The sequence below is a fragment of the Lactuca sativa genome, chromosome 3 (genome assembly GCF_002870075.4).
Source record: "Lactuca sativa cultivar Salinas chromosome 3, Lsat_Salinas_v11, whole genome shotgun sequence".
Lineage (NCBI taxonomy): Eukaryota > Viridiplantae > Streptophyta > Magnoliopsida > Asterales > Asteraceae > Lactuca > Lactuca sativa.
The window spans coordinates 109,622,862-109,629,115 of NC_056625.2; positions in this window are offsets into that span (position 1 = coordinate 109,622,862).

A 6,254-nucleotide genomic window follows, 5' to 3' on the forward strand; every position below is an offset into this window, starting at 1 on the left:
CACACACACACACACACACACACACACATATATATATATATATATATATATATATATATATATATATATAAGCGAAATCGAGTTTTCAACTGTCAGTTATGTTTACTGTATAATTTTAAAAGAATGATATTAGAAATTAAGCATAGTCAATAATTATTATCACATTAAATTAAAAAAACTAAAAAGTTACTTCAAAGTTAATTAATAAAATTCTTTAGTAAAAACTAAAATGTTTACTTTACTAATTTATATTAATAGACAAGATAATTATCTCATATCGTTGGTAATATATGATTATTAATTTGTACCAACCAAATTTGTTGATAACCAAATAAGTTGATACCAAATATACTTGGTATCGTAATGTTAGCAATATATATATATATATATATATATATATATATATATATATATATATATATATATATATATATATATATATATATATATATATATATATCAACTATAGTTAATACTGTACATGATTTAAATAAAAACAAATTGGTACCATACCATCTTAAGCCCTAATACCAAATTACCAATAGAATAGAGAAGGGCGAGCAGGGCTTCCACAAGAGACTCCCCCATCTTCCCGGTCAAGATAGATGGGAAGGAGCCCAATCAAGGCCATAATCAGTCTCTTTATTTATGTACGTACACCTTTGTTATATATATATATATATATATATATATATATATATATATATATATATATATGTTCAAATGTTTTAACTAAGTATTGTGTTATTGTATGCACAAATATGGACCAATCAAAATTAAATAAAAAATTAAATAATAAAAATAATTAAATAAGGGTAATTTAGTAATTTGCTTAATAAATTCCAAAAAATCCCTATAATCATGGTATCTCTACAGTTTAAATCTCGTTCTTTTCTTTATCTAAAAACCGATTCTGAAAACCCTAAATTGAATAAATCGACACCAGCGACCCTTCATAGTCTTCTTTATAGATCGGGAGAGGGAAGAATCAAGCGATCAGGCATCGAACAGAGGTGGTATTGGTGGTGGTAATCGAGGTTCTCCCTTTCTTCCTTACTGATCATCACGTCTTCTTCCTTACTTTGAATGTCAATTTCTTCCCCCATCGCCTACGGTTCTACTGTGTCGATTTATGCGTTTTTTTTTTCAATAAGAACCTATCTCTGCAAAGTTGGAGATGTCGTGGATTACGCAAGCCCGAAGGTGGGTTCTTACGCCTAAGAGATAATTCTTCCCACATATTCAGTTCTCGATAGGTCCAGAATCGACCCCGACGATCCAGATTCCGAATCCGCTGAAACGATCAGAGGCGAAATCGAGATCAGTACACCGAATCATAGTCTCAGTCGCTTTAGTGGAAATGGAAGCAACATCATCGAGCCTAAATTCATAAATCATGGCAAGTTTCTTACTTTTCTGGATTTATTATACATTGTTAAGTGTTGTTTTCATTTCGACTCAGTGAACCTAATGGATACAATGCAATGTTTTTCATAGTTTCACTCATCATAACGTATGATGTAGTTATTGATATTTTCTCACAAATCTTTAAAAAAAACAGGAATTATTAAAACAATCTACCAAACATTTTATCCATTATTTTTAGTATACAGTTCCTGATTGTAATTCGTTATGTCATTTCTGAAAACAGGACTACTTCGGTGGACTCAATTTAGACTTCAATGGGTTGACCATAAAATGCCAAAGAACATAACAAAAGCTCAAGAACCCGTTTTAAGGTTTTAAATTCATATTTCAATGGTCTTTCTTTCATTTTCTCATATATATTTTAAACATTATTTATCGATTTTGTTGTTAAAGAATGAAGGTGACATACAATATGTTACAGGAGGCCAGCTGTATTCTGCCCAAGTGATTTTTTACTTGCATTTGGTATTTCACAATTACATAAATTTGTTGCTAGCTTAATATCTTTCTTGTTATTTCAGATCATGTTTGGCTTTCTGTACATTGTGAATCTCGGAATAATCTTATTCATATATGTAGATGATTCAATGGATAATATTGGTGAGACTCCAATTGTATTGGAATGGAATGACGAATTCCAATTCTGTTGGAATGGAATGACGAATTCCAATACTGTTGGAATCACAGAAGTTGATGCTTGAAGAACGGACCACATTATTCTTTTAGAATGTATTAGTCGTTGTTAGATTTTGATATTTTCTTCCCCGTTTTGATTGTTTTTTTAGTTTTATTCTTTAACTATTAATGTAATTCTTAACAATTATTACCCGTATTCTATAAGAAATAAAGTATTTTTTTATTTTTATTCTTCAATTGATTGTTCAAGATTTTGTTATTCTATAAGAAGTTGTTATTCTTCAAGAAGTTTTTAAATTCATCATCAAGAAATAGGTTCAAGAATATTTTTATTATTTGTAGTTCAAGAATATTTTTATTTTTGAATATATATTCATAAACATATTCTGTCAGAATGTCCGAATTAAAAAAATTATAATTCGTAAAATCGGTTTTTTAAAATTAATAGAATCTATGATCCCTTAAAAAATGTAATTTTCCTTCATTAAATTTATATTAATTGAATAAATTACCCTTTTAATTAATTAAGATGATTTTTTCAATTATATTTAATTCAATAATATATATTAATCACTTTCTTAAAATAAGTAAATTTGATTGGCTCACATTTATGCATACAATAACACAATAAGTACTTTAAACAAAATAACCTAAGATATATATATATATATATATATATATATATATATATATATATATATATATATATATATTCAGGTTCATTTGAGACCATGCTAATTTTTTGAAACCGTGAGACCAAATCTAAAAATAATTTTAAAATGCAAAATAAAAGGAAAAATCCAAAAATTCCTTTTTTAATTATTATTTTCGGAACTTTACTTCACTAAAAAAAATAAAAAAAAATACCGTTTTTTTTTAAAATACGTGAAATATTCTAATAGAATATTACACTGTACATATTGTAATATGATTTTTAGAATGTTTAGAATATTATACTAGATTTTCCAGATATGAAGAATATTCTATATATTCTACTAAAATATGTAAAAAAAAAAGTGTATTTTTTTGTATTTATTTTTTACCTTTTTTGGTATTTTTTTAATTTTTTTTTTGCAAAATATGTATTCCAAAAATAATATTGGAAACAAAAATTTTTCGAAAATTTTCAATTATTTTTGTATTTTAAAAATGTTTTTGTTTTATCTAATAAATGAATGGTTAGGATTGCGTCTCACGGTCTCACAAAATTAAATCGTCTCACATTAACATAACCATATATATATATATATATATATATATATATATATATATATATATATATATATATATATATATATATATATATATATATATATATATATATATATATATATATGGTGAGGTTCAATAGAGAACCATAATTAACCAAGAAACCAATCTTTTTTTCAACTTTTAGAACTTATTTTTTATCAAAAAGAAAACTAAAAATACAGAAATTCATAACTTTCATCATTTTTCCAATGATATAAATTTCGAATTCTTTTTTTTTACGTCAAATTCACAATGTGAATCTTCGAAAATTCACAACGTGAATCCGGATTCACACGGTGAATCCGAAAAATATTTTTCACATTCACAATGTTAATATATGAATTTAGATATTTTTACATTTTTTTTTCGATAAAGAATAAGCTCTTGAAATTGAAAAAAAAAATGGTTCCTTGAAGAACCCATAATTATGGTTCTCTATTGAACTTTTCCCTATATATATATATATATATATATATATATATATATATATATATATATATATATATATATATATATATATATATATATATATATATATAGGTAAATGTTGAAATGAGAACCAAAAAAGGTTAAGAACCGTAAAAACCTCTAATTTTAGATGTTTATAAAGGGTTTAGGGTTTAGGGTGTTTATATAAGGTTTAGGGTTTAGAGTTTACCCTAAACCCAAAACCCTTTATAAACATCTAAAGTTAGAGGTTCTTATGGTTCTTAACCTTTTTTGGCTCTCATTTGAACCACTCCCTATATATATATATATATATATATATATATATATATATATATATATATATATATATATATATATATATATATATATATATATATATATATATATATATATATATATATATATATATTTGATACCGTGCACGATTTAAATAAAAAATCAATTGGTACGGTACCATCTTGAGCCCTAATACCAAATTACCAATGTCGGTGGCTTTAAGAGGAAAGTTTATATATATATATATATATATATATATATATATATATATATATATATATATATGATACTGTACACGATTTAAATAAAAAATCAATTGGTACGGTACCATCTTGAGCCCTAATACCACATTACCAATGTCGGTGGCTTTAAGAGGAAAGTTTATATATATATATATATATATATATATATATATATATATATATATATATATAGTTATGTTATTTTGTTTTTAATAACTATTGTGTGCTAGAATGCACAGATCTGGACCATTGGATGAAATATAATCAAAGGTCATGATCTGAGGGTCTATGATAGTAGAATATGATAACATGTACCATATAATCACACAAATTTGAGCACAAGGGCATTCTAGTCAATTAACCTATATTAAAAAAGGAAATTTTCGGATTTTTAGGGATAATTAATTCCTTTATTTTTTAAAAATTTAATATTTTAAATTAATTTAAAATTAAAAATCTGATTTTTATTCTATCAGAATGATAAAATTTTAACCATAAAGTAGTAACCATATTTTTCGATTTTATTCTGTTAGAATGACAGAATGTCAACCATAAACTAGTAAATATATTTTGAAAGAATACACAAAATCGATTCTTGAACTAATAATATACCAAATAATTACATTGTACAATTGTGATTCATTGAATTATAACAAACAATCTGAAATAATAACAAATATAATTCTTAAAAAATAACAACATTCTAGATGTCTTGTGTATGTTTGACCTCTAAGCCAATTCAAAATATGCTAGCATTCTATGAGATTGACATTTTGTGACATTGACATTCTGTCAGAATTGTATTGCTTGAGAATGATTTTATACAATGAGCCTTTCCCATCAGGTCTTCAAGAGATTCTTCAAGCCATTTCTATCACAAATTCATTGCCAAATACTTTATAGTGATACACTTGTAACAACTGCACATTAAACATATAATTAATTAACTACAAATTCTATCAGACTAAAGGAATAATATTCTTATATAATAAACTATTCTTTCAAAATGGAAATATTATAAAAAGATAAACAAGGTCAAAGCTATGATCAGCCCATATGTCTGTTTGCTTCAACATCATAAACATAAGGAAAAGTCAGTTTGCTTCAACATCAAATCTATGATCAGGATAGATGTTTGCTTCAACATCATAAATATAGATTGAATCATCAATACTTCCAGCTACAAGTTCTCTGCCATCAAAGAATGGTAATTTCTGAAAAAAAAAATTACAAAAACCCAACTCAAAAAACTTAATCAAAGATCAATAAAGTTCATGTAAACTTACCAGCATCTCCTCATTAACCGGTGATTCCATCACTAACCATGAATACAATCTGAGACTGTCATATTTCTCTTTGGCGTTTCATCAAACACTTTAAGGGCGCTCCTAAGTCACCACATTTTTTATGAATCATGAATGAAAAAAAAAACCAATTCAGAACCATCAACATCAAATGAGTTACACAGGAGGGTATACCTCCTGTGTTCGGTTTCCATACGATGGAAGAAAAAAAAAAGCATAAATGGTTATGTGGCTTCGGTTTTGATTGAAAATGGTAGAAAAAAATCAATTATGATAATATTCATATCACATGAGAAGAACAAAAGATGTATCATGAAATGGGTTTGAAATCATTGTCTGGAATTGATTAAAAACATATAAGAGTCAAAATTTTGGTCACCAACAGAAATAATTGAGGAACATTTTGTTTTACCTAAATCAATAATGAAGATAGATGCAAACTTTTCTTCGGCGGAATGATGGTGTGTGTGAATGACAGAAATGGGATGGCCGACAATTTGGTTATGGTTATGAAGATGCAAAGGTAGGATTAGAGAAAGAGAGTGAGAAGAGATAATAAAGGGAATAAATTGATGTCCACGTTTGTAAAAGAAATATATTAGGTATTTCTTTTGTTCGCTTAATTGTAGGGATTTATTTAAATGATCTCATTAATTGCTAGTGCAAA